Source organism: Astyanax mexicanus, chromosome 14, assembly GCF_023375975.1.
Source record: "Astyanax mexicanus isolate ESR-SI-001 chromosome 14, AstMex3_surface, whole genome shotgun sequence".
Lineage (NCBI taxonomy): Eukaryota > Metazoa > Chordata > Actinopteri > Characiformes > Acestrorhamphidae > Astyanax > Astyanax mexicanus.
In genome coordinates this window covers 44020769-44038286 of record NC_064421.1, presented here as the reverse complement: position 1 = coordinate 44038286, position 17518 = coordinate 44020769, and positions in this window count along the sequence as shown.

Genomic DNA, 17518 nt, shown 5'->3' with positions numbered 1-17518 from the left:
AGTTAAGTTGAGTTAAGTTAAGTTAAGTTAAGTCGGGTTTGTGCTCAAATGTGTGTGTAACAAACCTCTATAGGTTCATTTCAGTCAGTGGTGCACACTAAAAATTATTCATAAAATTTACTTTAAAAAAGCTTCGCAGCTTTCTGCATTTGCTTTTTTTTAAGAAAATTTAATGTCAGATAAATATAAGTAACTTCAACTCGGTTTCAAGACTTAAATGTTACACAGAGTAAATAAGTGACCTGAACTTCAGTCAATCCTTTCTTATGGTAAACTTTCTTAATTTATTTTTGCTGAATCAATCCTTTATTTGATTAAACTTTACTTAATTTCTGCATACAATATTACCTAATTTCAATTACTTAAGTTATACAATATTACTCATAATTTATGATACATATAATGAAGTTTAAATATTTTTAGTTAGTATTTTTTTTTAGTCTCAACACATGGATGTCATGTAATACATTCTTTTTAGTATACTAAAAAAATGTATTACATGCCATCCAAGAATGTATTACATGTATAAATGAAGTAATTGTAATTAGGTAATATTGTTTGCAGAAATTAAGTAAAGTTTACTAAAAGAAAGGATTGAATGAAGTTCAGTTCACTTATTTACTCTATGTAACATTTAAGTCTTGAAACTCTTGAAGTCTTGAAGTTACTTAAATTTACATAAAATTAAATTTACTTAAAAAAAAGCAAATGCAGGAAGTTGTGAAACTATTTTTAAGTAAATTTTAGGCATCATTTTTTTCAGTCAACCACAAAAATAGTAACACACCAGAAATTAAACTGAACACACCTCATTCTTAGAGAATGTTCTCTATTTGGTTCCTCTTAGTGGTTCGTCCTCGTACTTTTAGAAACTTTCTCTTTTTAAGTCCAGAGTCCTCTCAATGATTCTTTCTTATGCTCTTGGCAAGTTTCTCCAAGTTGTTCGTCTAATGCTTTTGGTTCTTCCTTATGTTTCTAGAGAGCTTCATCTTTAATATTTTGGTTCTTCTCAATGGCTCCTTTTTCTTCTTGTAGGAAGTTTCTCTTTTTAAGTCTCTAAGTGGCTCTTCCTCATATCTTTATGCAGTTGCTTCTTGTAAGTTTTCCATTGTGATCTGGCAAGCATTTCTTTTTTTTACGTTTCTTATGATCTAATGCAGTTGTTTGAGTCGTGGTTCTTCTTCATGCTTCTAGACAGTTTCCAGAGTTAAGTCTTGTTTTTTCTCTCTTTTTGATTATCTCATGGTTCTTTCTCTTGTTTTCAGACAGTTACAGTATTTGAGTTTTAGTCCTTCTCTACGGTTCTTTACCAAAATCTAAGATAGTTAGTCAGTAAGATCCATGATTCTTAAAACTGATTTATCCTCATCCTCTATTGATGAGCTGTGGTTTTCACTAGTTCTTCCTCATGCTTCTGGGGACTTATTCCCAGCAGTGTCTCTGCTGGGGAGGATTAGGGAACCTGCCTTTCTAGAAAGCTGCTTTGGGACACTGGTTAGAAAGAGCTCTACTAATAAAACGCAATTGAAATGCATCAAACAGCGAGCCGTAAGCTCTGAACGTTAAAAAATAACAACACACCACAGGGTTCCCCCCATTATACATTTCTCATTTCAGTCTGAGTCTTCAGGGATGTATGTGGAGAGCAGACAGTTCAGTTAATCCAATTCAGTTCACTTTAGTTTGTGGAGAACCGTCAATAATAAACAGCTCTACTGTGAGCTAATCCCTAATGAGCTCGCCGTTTGAGACCGGGACAAGGAAACCCTGCCTGAGATGCATTTACTGACCTTTACTCACTGCTACAGCCAGGAAAATAGTAGTCAGAATTAAGTTCAAAGTTCTTCAAAGCACTGTCTGTGCTCTGTCCATGTTTTTGATCATTTTGTGTTCAACCTTCGTCTATATAAAACCCTCTGTATTCATTTTGTTATGTTCTAGTACCTTCTGTCCTACCTTGTCTATGTATAGAAGTGTCTTTCCCAAGCCTGGACTTGTTATAGTACTTTATATCTTTCAAGGATTAAATCAACACTATACATCTATTTACATAGAACTATACAGTGGTGTAAAACTGTGTTTTATCAAAGTTTTAGTGAATTTTACTTTTCTAGCCACATCCAAGCCTGGTTACTGACACACCTCTTCTCAATCAAGAAATCACTTAAACTGGACCTGCCTGACAAACTGAAGCAAACCAAAAGATACTCAAAAGCTAGACATCATGCCAATATCCAAAGAAATTCAGTAACAAATGAGAAAGAAAGGAATTGAGATCTATCAGTCTGGAAAAGGCGAAAAATGTGGAACAGTGGTAAACCTTCCCTGGAGTGGCCGCCTGACCAAAATTACCCCAAGAGTGCAGCGACCAATCATCCAAGAGGTCACAAAAGACCCCACAACATCCAAAGAACTGCAGGCCACAGTTAAAAAAAAAGTCAGCTTTCATGACTTTGAAAATACTTTATGAACTGACGAGACAGAAGTTGAGAACTTTTTGGATGTTTAGTGGAAGATTTTTTCTCACTTAATAATACAAATCTTCATTTAAAAACTGCATTTTGCGCTTACTTGTGATGTTTTTGACTAATATTTAAATTTGTTTGACATTTAAGAGTCACAAACATGCAAAAAAAATAAGAAATCATGAAGGGCAAACCCTTTTCACACCACTGTATAGGTCTCCACCCTTCTACTGTCGAAGTAACTTCTGTCTCAATTCTGTCCCTGCTCTAGAACATTCAATTAACACCCCACTTCTTTTTACGTAGAACTATATCTCCACCCTTCTACTGTCCAGAACCTTCAGTCTCCATTCTGTCCCTGTGTGCTAGAACTGTCTTAATACACCCTACTGTCAAAAGTATTCATGCACTTATTCACCACATCATCGCTCGGAGGAAAGTGCAGCATCGGTTTTCCGATACATCAGCTCACAGACGGCTTGTGCTGACAACATCACATCAACATCACCCTTTGGAGTGATGTGGGGAGAGAGCGCCATCTACTCACCCAGAGAGAGCAAGGCCAGTTGTGCTCTCTCAGGGCTCCGGCAGCTGATGGCAAGCTGCATGAACGGAATTCAAACAGGCAATCTCCTGATCATATTGGTAGCGCTTAGCCTGCTGGACTATTCAAGTTCTATAGCAGACTACTTCTGCAAACAATAGTAAAAGAATGGGTCACTTTCAGGAACTCTGGACCTGTGCAACAAGTCCAGTAGTGAAATTTCCTCACTACTAAATATTCCACAGCCAACTGTCAGTGATATTATAACAACATGAAAGCAACTGAAAATGACAGCAACTTACACCTCTGTTGACACCAGCTAGTTAACGTTGGCTATCTTGTGTAAGTAACTATAGCCACAAAGCTGAAGTTCATGTTCTACAGCAGACAAGTACCCAACTGTTAGCTTCTGAAACGCAGTGGAGCAGGAAGCTGTGGAGATCCAGCTGAGTGCAGACGTGCTGAGGAACAGCAGCAGACGTGCTGAGGTCAGGAACAGCCAGCGTAGGGCTGTGCTTCTCTCAGGCAGGAGTTCAGCCTGGACTGAGGGTGCTGGATCTGGATGGTCAGTCAAGAGCAGCAGATACTGAGAGGATCATCCGGGGGTCGAGAACATGGACATCTGTGATTCACAGAATGAGGAGGAAACCTGAGTAGTGTTGAGGTTAATAAAGCCAGAGATAGAGTAAGAGATTGCTATAACTGTTGTTTTTTGTATTTAATTTTCTACTGTTATCAAATTAGTTTGTTCATTTTGACAGCAATATAAAATATTTTTTCTCAACAGTAATGCTTTACAGTAAGGGTACATGAAATAGCATGAATTTATGCAGTATTTCATGAGTGACTTATCATTATTTCATGCACATAATATATCATGAGTCATCATGAATATGCATGAAGTAGGCATGTCTCATATATGTGGTTATGCATGAACAATATATTAGTAAAATGACTTTTGATGTAATAAAACATGATGAAAAGTACTTATCTTTGATGAATAGCACACCTCCGTTCTCCCACAGCGTTCCAAGATCCAGATATTTTAACAGTTTGTCCAAACACCCTTCAGACTGGGTGAAACGGGGCTTAATTTGCCCTGTTAAATCGCTTTTTCCACCATTATCCAGAAGCTCAAAGTAGCTCCACACCTGCTAGCTAGAATCTGGAGAGCCCTGACATTTAAAACGAGGCTTTAATAACTTAAAAAATGCACAAGAAGCTCATTAAAAAACAATGTTTACATCCTATAATGTGTGAGCTTCAGCTCTGAGTGCCGCCCTCACTGTACTGATAATGACCGACACATATAGTATATATACACATAGACTCTGCATAGCGTAGCAGCCGACCGAAGGAGGCAGGCTATTCAGATGTATATATATATATATATATATATATATGTCTATGTTATTTTTAGTTCAGTGATGGTGGTGCTCAGAGCTGAAGCTCACACATTATGGGATGTAAACAGTGTTTTTTTAATGAGCTTCTTGTGCACTTTTTTTTAAGCTATTAATGCCTCTATTTAAATATCAGGGCTGTCCTGATTCTAGTGTGTGGAGCTACTTTGAGCTGGATAACAGTGTAAACAGTGTAAAAAGCGATTTGTCATCCAGTCTGAAGGGTGTTTGGAGAAACTGTTAAAATTTCTGGATCTCAGAAAGCTGTGGGAGAACGGAGGTGTGCTACTCATCAAAGGTAAGTACTTTTTTTATCATGTTTTACTACAACAAAAGTCCATTTTACACCAGAGTTCTCCTTTAATTGATATTTTCTCAACATCAGTAACAAAAAAATTCCACTGGATTCATGTGCGATGTGGAATTCTTACGAATTCATCCATGAATCTTGTGAATTCACACATAATCGCGCAATATACTCGAATATTGTATTCTATTATGTTTATATTTGTTTTTAAGGCATTTAGTAGACGTCCTTATCCAAAGCGACTTACAACAGTGCTTCGTTGCTTACTTTAAATATCCATAGCTAGTTTGTAGAGACTAGGATCAAGAGATACACCAAACTTGATGTTTAGAAGCCTACACTGTAAACCCATACGTTGTTTGAATTCAAATTATTTAAGTCTGTTTGACATAAAATTGGATATTTCTAAACTATACGCAACTATTTTGAGTTAGTTGAACATTTGTGGGCACATTCAATACATTCAAACTGAGATCTTTGAGTTGAACCAACTTATAATAACTGAGTTTAGTCTGTTGCCATTTGCAGCTTCTTTTCAATTGGCTTCTGTCAAAATCTATTTGCATACTGGGCGTGTCCAACAGTTTCTGACAGACACTCACCATCAGTGTGTAGTGATTCCCCCCTGGGCTACCTTACGAATAAATCAACTTCCCCTTTAGTTGTAATAACTTGATGTTTTAATTCATGCTAACTCAAGTTTTCATTCCCCATTACTTAAAAAAATTGACCAAACCGGCTGCCTTAAAAAAGTTAAATAAACTCAATTTATACAGTCTTACAGTATAACAAAAATAAAACAGTTAAATCAACTTCTTCTTTAGTTGTAATAACTTGATGTTCTAACTTAAGTTTTCTTTACCGATTACTTAACATTTTTAAGGCAACCGGTTTCCTCAAATTATTAAAGTAAATTCAACATATCTATAAGTTTTTTAAAACTGATTGAAAAAAAAAAAACATTAGTTTAAGAACTCTTTGAAAAAATAAGTCTTCAGTTGGCATTTGAAGGCCGTGAGTGACTCTGCTGCTCTGACACCCAGTGGACGTTCGTTCCACCACCTTGGTCCTAGCACAGAGAACCATAAAACTGTTTCTATTCAGTAGTAGTTGAACAACCTTGGAAAGTGCTGTGTTTCTGTGACAGAGGCTCCAGAGCAGCACAGCTGTGACAGAGCTGGAATGCAACGCAGCCGTAACCAGTGAAAAAACTCAACCACTGGCTCAAATTTAAAAGTATCGGCCATACTAACACACTGGTGCACATTTACTGACTGTTCTTTGTTGTTTTTTTTTTGGCCTATGTAATTTATGCCTGACAAATAGACAAATAATCGCATTAGTGTCCTTCATTTAATTAGTTGTTAGACTCTAAATTTTGGTAATTGAACAGGGCCGACGCCCGTAGACCAAACGGCCGCTCTGCTCTTTTCCAGAACGCACAGATTTCCAGTCCTCTCTTGCTTTCTCTCCTCCGGCGTCTCCTGCTTTACTGCAGCAGTGTGATTGTTGCCTGTGTGCTGCGTGGTTCTGAGCAGCAGCGTCTGACTGTTTTAATATGTTCCTGACTGGATCTGGCGGCGAGGCCTGCCGGGTAAATAGCATTCTCCCCAGCTGTTATTAGCACAGCGCTGTATTCCCCCTGAGGGAGGAGGTGTCAGGGAACATCACAGGAATCTACTTAAAACTCGTGTAGCTGCTAAATTGACGAAATGATTATTTAAGGACTGCCTGAGTGATCTTCACTCTACCTCTCTCTCTCTCTTTAACACACCTACACTTTCTCTCTCTCTCTCTCTCTCTCTCTCTCTCTCTCTCTCCTCCTTGTTCTTTCTCTCTCCGGCAGAAGAAAAAATAAACCAGAATCCCTTTTATCTCAGCACTTTCACAGAGTCTCATCTTTTTTTTTTTTTATCTCAGAACTCCTTATCACATGCTTTTATTAACTGTATTTCACTGTTTTATACATTTTAATTACATTATATATACATTGTGAATAATTTATATATTATATGTAATGTCTACATGTAAATACATCTGCGATATATATATGTCATTTATATTTCTTTATTTTTATTATTTTTTATATATATCTTTCTATTTTTTGTATACGTCTTGTGTAACAGTTAGTGTTGGGGCAATATATAGAAAACAACAATATATGGGCCATTCCAGTGAATGGGTGCTATTTGCTTTTTTTTTCAACTTTGAATCTAATAACACATATATTTAACTATAAAAAAATGATCAAACACAATTAAAGGCTACTTTACTTGATTTTTTTGTACAAGGTTTCTAATCTGAAGATTAGAATTAATTTTAAGTTCCTCTTATCAAAACTCATGTGACATTTAAAAAGCATATTTTAAAGCAAGTTCACTAATTACTTTAATTTTCTCTCAAGAAAATTATTTTAAAGAATTGGTTGACTGCATGTTTAAAGTGGAATATGCCACAAACAGCTCTGGAAAATTTTCAGTTTCTTTTCAGTTTCTCTGATTTTGCTATTTATATGTTTATGTTTGAGTAAAATAAATATTGTTTTATTCTATAAACTACAGACAACATTTCTCCCAAATTCCAAAAAAATATTGTCATTTAGAGCATTTATTTGCAGAAAATGAGAAATGACTGAAGTAACAAAAAAAGATGCAGAGCTTTCAGACCTCAAATAATGCAAAGAAAACGTTCATTAAGTTCATATTCAGAAATCAATATTTGGTGGAATAAAATATTCACAGTTTTCATGCATCTTGGCATCTCATGCATGTTCTCCTCCACCAGTCTTACACACTGCTTTTGGATAACTTTATGCTGCTTTACTCCTGGTGCAAAAATTCAAGCAGTTCAGCTTGGTTTGATGGCTTGTGATCATCCATCTTCCTCTTGATTATATTCCAGAAGTTTTCAATTTGGTAAAATCAAAGAATCTCATCATTTTTAAGTGGTCTTTTATTTTTTTCAATTTTAATATAACATTATAGTCATTTTCCCCTTTATATTACTTTTACTTTTATACTTTAAATAGTTTTGAAAACAGTAATTTTGCACTTAAAAAGAGTAAAAGTACTTTAAAAAGCTTGAGTTGATACTTCAGTTTCAACAGAAGCATTTTTAAAACCCTAGTATCTATACTTCTATCTGAGCAATGAATATGAACACTTTTGACACCTTTGTTCGCACCAATTAGCATGGTGCTACCTGTCTGTTTAAATCATCACACTCTGCTCAAACCGTGTGGAGGTGTTCATTCATCTCTAATAACCTGAAAAGACTAATAAATTAGATTTGAGTTATTTTAATCTCTATAAGCAGATCCTGTAGGTGTAGCAGGTATTGCAGGAGTATTGGTATGCCTGGTGTAATTATGAGATATCAGGTTATCAGGTAAATTATCGAGCTGTCTGCTGGCAGGCTGCCAGACACACACCCACCATTTGCCATAACATCGTATGTAAATGTCAGAGGAAGAGAAAGCTGCTGCGTTTTTTGGCTCAATCAGTTTTTCCGTTTGTCTGCCAAAGTTGCAGTCACCCCGTCCTCGCTCCGAGAGTCAGGTTTCATGGCGTTCCGGAGAGCAAATATTCATTTCATTAAACCGTTCTCTCTCTTTCTCCCGCTCTCTCCCTTTTTCTCATCATCTGAAAGTGAATAAGGGCAGATTCTGATGCAGCTTTTACACGAGTTGGGCTGGTAATAGCAGCCCGTCAGCGCTTTCGCTTTAGGAGAAAAGCCCAATAAAAGCAGCCGTGACCCCTCTGTGCTGCTGGGACGCCGCCATTTATGGCTGAACCGCTCTGCGTTTTTACCGCGGAGGAGCGCCAGCCTCAGGTCACAGCGAGGGCCAGCTTTCAATATGCAAACACAAAGGGGATATGAGGCCTGCTGACCTGAGCGATAGTGTGAGTGTTTAAAAGGCTTTTTAAAGAGAACATTGATAGAAATGAGCTCCACTGCTGACGCAACTCCTAGACTGCATTCCTAAGCCTCTCTCTCTCTCTATTTCTCTCTCTTTCTCTCTCTCTGAATGGAGAGTTATTTCCTCTGCAGTATGACAGGAAAACTAGATTCTGCAAAAACAGTTTCATTTAGTTATTTATTTATTTGTTCATTTGTCCTGTTTAATAGAATGATCTACGTACATTCTGAATATCACAATGATGCACACTAATATCATACTGATACATGACCACAATAAATCCTAATCACACTGATATAAAACGGATATATAATTACATTTAGGACCCTATCTCTTACCCTGCACAAGGTGCATCACAATGCTTATTGCTGCCTTACACCCTGTGAACAGTCTAATTTCATGCCTTACACCTGTGCCGTTTAAATAGCAAACACGATAAACATACAGTATCATTGGCATTGTGGTCTAGCATATTAATAATTTCTGCCATATTGCTATCTTGGCAGCAGACAAAACAGGTGCGCCACTGATTAATTTAAATCCTAACAACAGTCAAGAGTCTGATGTTCATTCCTATCTTGGTGACACATTGTACACTCTCGCTTGTTACACACACACAAGGACACGCAGCAGTGCACAAACTTAACTTTTGCATCAACAAGTGAAGTATAAACTGGCCTTTACTGAAGCCTTGCTGGGGTTTGGACTCATGATCTCCTGAATCTCGCTGAGCAGCAGCTAGAGCGCTGGGCCAATCTGGAGCTGAATGGAGAACGTTACCCAGACTCTGCTCTCTGTACCTATCAGTATGCCAGTCTTCCTGCTTCCTGTCCGTGCCCATTAGTGTGCCCGTCTGTGCCAGCGCCGTAATGGCTGCTGAGTGCCCATGAAAGCTGCTCCGTCTTGCTGAAACGCTCCCTTATTAACACGAGGAGCTCCACAGCATCTGCTCTAAAGTCCCTCCTCTGCTGTTCAACACACTGTCCCTACAGTCATCTCTCGCTCTCACTCTCTCTCTTTCTACAGTCACTGTACATCCCCCTCTCTCTCTCTCTCTCTTGCTCTTTCTTTCTACAGTCACTGTACATCCCTCTCTATCTTTCCACATTCACTGTACATCTCTCTGTCTTTCTTTCTACATTCACTGTACATCTCTCTCTCTCAATAGCTCTCTCTGTCTCTCTCTCTTGCTCTTTCTTTCTACAGTCACTGTACATCCCTCTCTCTCTCGCTCACTCTCTTTCTACAGTCACCGTACATCCCTCTCTCTCTCGCTCACTCTCTTTCTACAGTCACCGTACATCCCTCTCTCTCTCTCTCTCTCGCTCACTCTCTTTCTACAGTCACTGTACATCCCTCTCTTTCTCTCGCCCTCTTTCTCTTTCTACAGTCACTTTACATCTCTCTCTCTCTTTCTTTCCACATTCACTGTACATTCCTCTCTCTCTCTCACTCTCTTTTTACATTCACTGTACATCTCTCTCAATAGCTCTCTCTCTCTCTTGCTCTTTCTTTCTACAGTCACTGTACATCCCTCTCTGTCTCTCTATCTACAGTCACAGTACATCCCTCTCTCTCTCTTTCGCTCACTCTCTTTCTACAGTCACCTTACATCCCTCTCTCTCTCTCTCTCTCTTGCTCACTCTCTTTCTAGTCACTGTACATTTCTCTCTCTCTCTCTCTCTCTCTCTCTCTCTCTCTCTTAATATTTCAAACCAACAGTACAGACATAAGAGGGTTTTCCATCCACCAAGTTTTTCAAAATGCGCATGAAAAAAGCTGGATGGAAAAAGTCAAAAATTCGAAAAAACGCCCCAAATATCGCAAAACGATTTTTACGCTAGGAGGGGGTGGAAAAGTTAGAATATCGCATCGCCAAAATTCGGAAAAACTGGATGGAAAAGAGTTTTTCGCATAAAAAATGACGTATCAGGCCTCAAGTCATGTGATTCTGTACCATGTGATCAGACCTAAAACATGGCGGGACAGGATTGTCCGTCGCGTTATGTGTGGACGGACGAGGAGACTTCAGCTTTCCTTGATTAAATCGACGAAAGCAACATAAACGCTATACTGGATGGCAAAGCTGATCAGAAAAATGGCTCTGAACGATGTTCTCCCAAAACAGTTTGTTTCATTTGTTTCGTTTGCGCTCCCAGGTATACGGTGGCTGTCGCCGTGGTCGCGCCGAGATTTCCGCCCTTAATAACGTTTCCAGTGCTCGTCCTGCCCGGCGTCTTTGAACAGCAAACACCATCACCATGTAGAGATGGCAAATGGACACGAAAATAATTCTGCACAGAGCAAAAACAGAATCAAACCTCTCCATGCTTGTTTGGCGTCCTCTCCCACGTTATCTAAAGTTTATTCGCATAACTGTAGTGAATGGAAACACGGCTTAATTCACATTTTTTCTGCCGAAATTTGGAAATTGCGCATTCTTTTTTCGAAAGGTTTGGATGGAAACCTGCCTATTGATTAATGGGTACAACAACATACAAATATAAAAATTAAAATTTGCTGACAACAAAATCACACAAAAATCTTCAATGGAAATCAAATGTATTAACCAATGGAGGTCTGGTTTTGGAGTCACACACAAAATTAAAGTGGAAAACACATTACAGGCTGATCCAACTTTGATGTAATGTCCTTAAAACAAGTTAAAATGAGGCTCAGTAGTGTGTATGGCTCCACATGCCTGTATGACCTCCCTACAACACCTGGGCTGCTCCTAATGAGGAATCTCCTCTCAGACCTGGATTAAAGCGTCAGTAAGCTCCTGGACAGTCTGTGGTGCAGTGTGGTGTTGGTGGATGGGGCGAGACATGATGTTCCAGATGTGCTGGATTGGATTCAGGTCTGGGGAACGGGCAGGACAGTCCATAGCTTCAATTCCTTCATCATGCAGGAACTTCTGACACACTTCAGACACATGAGGCCGAGCATTGTCCTGCATCAGGAGGGACCCAGGGCCCACTGCACCAGCATATGATCTAACAATGGGTCTGAGGATCTCATCCTGGTACCTGATAGCAGTCAGGGTGCCTCTGGTGAGCACATGGAGGTCTGTTGTATATGTATCTACACTTGTATACATACTGTAGCTGGCTGCAGTGGGAGCGGATGGTTACTCTCTTAATTGATCAGCCAGTTTCTCGCTGTTGCTCAGGGTCTAAATCACTCATAACTTTATCAAATTGATCCAAATATTTCTCTCTGTCAGTTTGATATTTTGGTCTCTCAGTTCAGTTCAGTTCAGTTCAGTGGTGCTTTATTAGCATGAATGTAATTACATACACTATTGCCAAAGCAATTAATAATACAAGTAAACAGACATTATAAAAAATGATAAAAAATACTACTAATAATAACAAAAATAAAATACATAAATAAATATATAGATTAGAGAGAAAAACAAAACAGTAATATTAAAAAGGTTGAGTTATTAATAAAGAAAATAAGTAAAAGTAGTAATAAAACATGTTAAAGTTAGATTAATAGAAGTGAAAGAGGTAACATTAATATATTAATATCAATATAATAGTACAGAACATATTACAGATATAAGTACAGATATTAGTGATTGGTGGATGGTCTCTCTCCCTCTCTCTCAACCTACAATCACTGTATACCTCTGTCTCTCTCTCTTTATATTTTCTCTCTCTAAAATCACTGTTTTACTATCTCTGTCTTTCTCTTTTTTACTGTATTTCCCATTCTTTCTTTCTTTCTCTCTCTCTCTCTCTCTCTAGTCTCTGTATGACTCTTGGACTCTCTATGACACTCTCTCTTTTTACTTGACTGTACCTCTTTCTCTCTGCTGTTACTCTGTTACACTCTTCTATTATAAACACTGGTTATAGTGTTTCAGATCACACTCCAGTTTTTCCTTATTTTAATGATTCTAAATGAATTGAAGTCCTATCCGTGTCCCAGTGTTCCCATTACAGTCTTATTTAACAGTCCAGTCCTCCACCTGCGCGCTGTGTAAATACCCTGCCGGCTCTGTAAGGCAGCTTGTGTGAGAGCTGATGGCGTCTAGTGCAGATGATGGCGAGCCTGCGGAGCGCCTGCAGCACTAATTAAAGATTAGGCCTGATTTCCACAGCATCTGCCCTTTCTGCATCAGGAGCTCCTCCAAACGGCCAGCACTCCTGTTAACAAACACCTTAAAAATTAATTAGCAAATTAATTTAATCCCTCAGTCAGCACAAAGCAGCACACGGCCGCAGGAGGAGGGGGGAGGGGGAGGGGCATACTGCAATGTGTTTCTTTCTCAATTAGGAAGAGAGCAGGTGTGTGTGTGCGTGAAAGTGTGTGTGTGTGTGTGTGTGTGTGTGTGTCTCCCGCTGAGATGAACTTCAGATATGAGTTAATATTAGGAGATGGGCAGAACAGAGACCTAGAAGGAAACCAAACAAAACCAAGCTGGTCTTTTTATAAACACACACACACAAACACACACACACACACACACACATTCTTACACACACACTGTAAAAAATCCAACTTAACCCAACTTAACAAAAGTTTTAGAAAGAAACCAAACAAAACCAAGCTGATTTTTTCATAAACACACACGATAACAGACACACACACACACACACACACACACACACACACACACACATGCACAAACACAATATTACACACACCTTGTAAAAAATTATTCCACAATCTGCTGGTATGGCTGCCAATCCCGAGTTGTTATTAGGCTAACTAATTGTTAGGAAACTCTTTTTTCAATTTGGCTGCACAGCTGATAAACATTATCCTAATAAAGGAGCATAAGTTAGTTTAGTATCTGAAGCATCTAGCTGTTGCCTGCTTACAGGATCATAATGGCCTGCAAAAAGAAAAGACTTTCTTTAGAGACATGGCACTTTTTATTGTTGTGATATGGAAGAAATGCTATGTAATGTGAGATATTGGAAAGAAACTGAAAATATCTTACCCTGCTGTTAACTACTCCCCTCAAAGAGTACTTGAAACTGGATCTAACAAGGACAGTGGGAGTGGGAGTGGGAGGCCCCGATACACAACTGTGCAAGAAGATAAATATCTTAAAGCATGCAGTTTTAGAAAAAGACTCACCAGTGACAGCTTTAACAGTGAGAGGTGAATTCAGGATGCTGGATGGACTTCATGGTGGAATAGCCAAAAGTAACAACTATCTGCACCATATGTATTGGCATCTATATCCAATAATGCTCCCCCCCCCACACACACCTGTGGATAATGATATATATATATGTATATATATATATATATATATAAAACGTAATGGTTGTAACCCTGTGACCCTCAGAGCAGACACACACAGGAAATGAATGCAGAGGGCTGATACACTGATTTATGGTGTTCAGGTGAATACATCAGCGTCGTTATTCCAAACCACTTCCTGCCCAACTTCCTTTCTACAAATACCCATCTTATTCTCTATCTGTTCATCTTTTACCTCGCCCTCCCTCCCTTCATCCTTACCATTCTTTTCTTTCTACATTTCCTTCCATCACAACCTTCTTCACCTTGTCTTAAAAATGATAATTCATAGAGGATACTGAGTAATTCATTATAGATTTTGAATTGTTTACTGTACTGAGTAAATAATAATTACTTATTAAATATAATTACAATAATTGATGACGGATACTTTATATTTCATAATGTATAACAAGTCATTCATAGCGGTTAATAAACACAATAGCAATATAATAATAATATCATAACTACAGTCTGCAGTAATCTCTCACTACACAAAGTTTAATACAGCTCTGTTACACTGTCTCACTGCCTTCCTTCTCCTCCACATCCTCCACTCGGGTCACGTGACCTTATTTAAACAGCAGCGTTTGAAATGTGCCACATCAGTCGATTAGCAGCCGCTGCTGAGCGACGCCTGTCCTCGCATACTAAAACACACCTTCAAACACGCCGAGCGCCGCCGAACGATACGCTCTCACAGGAGAACGTCACGCTCGTCGCCTTCAGCCAATCACGTTCAGAGCAGCCCAGCCAATCGCTTCCTCTTTACACACAGAGACAGGGGCCCAGACACGACCTTACCCACTACAGGCTTCAGAACTCAGCGTTTTCCCAGCATGCACTGGGGAGATATACATCAATCAGACAGTCATATTGATTGATCAGGAGGTATGTGTGATACACAGCTACAGGATACACTATACAACCACTAGCATTTAACTATATGATTACGATAAGATCTTAGAACAACTGCACCAGTTATTAAAGCCAATCACAGTCTGGGGGAGGAGCAGGAATATAAAATTTAAAGTGATTACAACCAATCAAAGAAAAAAGGGAGGTCTCAGAAAAACCATGGAGTGTTTAGGACCAATTAGAGTTAGCTTGCCCATTTTTCTAATATTAGTGTATTTTCTGCGTTCTAGAACTGATCCTGGCTTCTAGAGGCAATTTACCATTTATTTAAAAATGATATGTTCTAAAATCAACTGACTTTAGGTTCTAGATGCATCTTACCATTTCTTTTTCCTAAAATTAGTTTTTTTTGTGTGTTTTAGAATCAACTGATCCTGGGTTCTAGATTCATCTTACCATTTTTTTTCTAAAATTAGTTTATTTGTGTTCTAGAATCAACTGATCCTGGGTTGTAGATTCATCTTACAATTTTCCCTGAAATTAGTTTATTTTGTGTTCTAGAATCAACTGATGCCGGGTTCTAGATTCATCTTACCATTTTTTTCTAAAATTAGTTTATTTGTGTTCTAGACTCAACTGATCCTGGGTTCTAGAGTAAATTTACTATTTATTCTAAAATTGTTTTGTTTTGTGTTCTAAAAATAACTGATTCTGGGTTTTAGATTCATCTTACAAATTTTACCTAAAATGAATTACTTTGTGTTCTAGAATCAACTTATCCTGGGTTCTAGAATAAAATGACCATTTATTATATTAAAATGACTGATCCTGGGTTTTAGATTTATCTTTCTGTTTTTTCCTAAAAATAGTTTATTTTGTGTTCTATAATCATCTGATCCTGGGGTCTAGCTTCATCTTACCATTTTTTCTAAAAAAAATTTTTTTGTGTGTTTTAGAATTAACTGATCCTGGGTTGAAGATTCATCTTACAATTTTCCCTGAAATTAGTTTATTTTGTGTTCTATAATCATCTGATCCTTGGGTCTAGAATCAACTCATCCTGGGTTATAGATTCAATTTCTAAAATTTGTTTTTTTCCTGGGTTCTAGAATCAACTGTTCTAGAATTATCTCACAATTTCCCCTCCAAAATCTGTGTATTATATTCTAGATGTTCTAGAATCAGAGACAGTTACACCAACAAATGCAGAATAAACTCTATATAATACCCTTGATTTCAGGCGTCCCAACACCCAGAACTCCTTAAAACTCCCCCTCTGACTGGCCTGTGATGCTGATTGGTCAGGCAGCCGTGCTGGAGTTTATTCCTCTGTGATTTAAGGTGGCGCTGTAGAGGAGCAGCCATTCGTGTCAGCTTTACAGACAATGATTACAAACCCATCCACCCAAATTAAAGCAGACGAGCGGTGGCGGACGGCAGAACGGAGCAAAACAAAGAACAAATCCACACAGAGCGGGTTCAGAGGAGCGGCCGCCGCATGTCAGAACCGCTAAATATCTTCCACAGAGCGCTGTCGGCGGGGTGGGAGTGGGTCATGTTCACAAACGAGCCAATAACCCCCAGCTTCTGCTCTATTATTGATGAAGATCAATACGGCAACAGTGTGTGGGAGGCCCAGTGTATCAAATAGACCCACGCACACTCAGGGGAGGATATCAGCAGTGAAAACTGGGAGTTTACAGCAATAGTTCAGCTAAAATCGAATGCCCCCGTTTACTCTGCTTTAGCTCCTTTATACCCAAACCTCCCAGACCTGCACTGATTTTACCAGAGTTCAGGACTCTGGTAAGACTCTTAAGTCTCTAAAGTCTACATGATTCAGATGTCTGAAGGTATTTTTCTTCATTAACAGCAGCAGAAGATCATTGTGTGTGCAGAATGTGGACCATCAGGATTTCACTGGATGATGAAAAGTGTGAAAAAGTTTTTCTTAAAGGAAAAGAAGGAGGAGACGAAACAGAAGACATAAAGAAACAATCAGAAAAGAGTAAGAGAAAGACAATAAGTTGGAGGAATAGGAGTAGATAGAGGAGTTGGAGGAAGAGAATGCGATATAAGAGGAGGAGAAGAAAGAAGAGAAGGAGGAAACGATGTTGAAAGAGGTTGAGATGGAGATGCAGGAGGAGTAAGAGAAAGAGGAGAAAGAGAATGCTGGCCAAAGTAGAGAACAATTTTCTAGAGTATTAGGCGCAGGAGGAGAAGAAGGAAGAAATGATTGATAAGGAGATGGAGAAGAGAAAGTGATGGAGGATGGAAAAAAGATGACAGGTAACAGAAGCTGAGAGTAAGAAGGAGGTTAAAGAGAAAGAGGATAAATAAATTATGAAGTTTTTTGGGTAGAAGAAGGAAACTGAGGAGGAGATCATGGAGTAGAAAGAGCAGTAGTAGAACAAAGGAGGACAAAGATAGTTGACCAAGAGAAATAGGAGCTGAAGTATCAGGAGCAGGAGGGAATATGGAGGAGGTGGAAGAAAAGAAGGCAGAAGAAAAGATAAAGAAGGAGGTAGAGAAAGAAAAGAAGAAGGAGGTGGATCGGATGGAGAAACAGAAGGAGGCAGAGGAATTGGAAAGTATGAGGAGGAGTTGGAGGAGGAAGAGGAGAAGAAAAAAGAGACAAAAAACAAAGAATGCAGGATGAGACAAAGGACAAAAAGATAAGTATAGAAGTATTAAGAGAGATGTAGGAGTAAAAAAAAGAAGATGAGATGAAGGAGGAGGTGAAGGAAGAGGACAAAG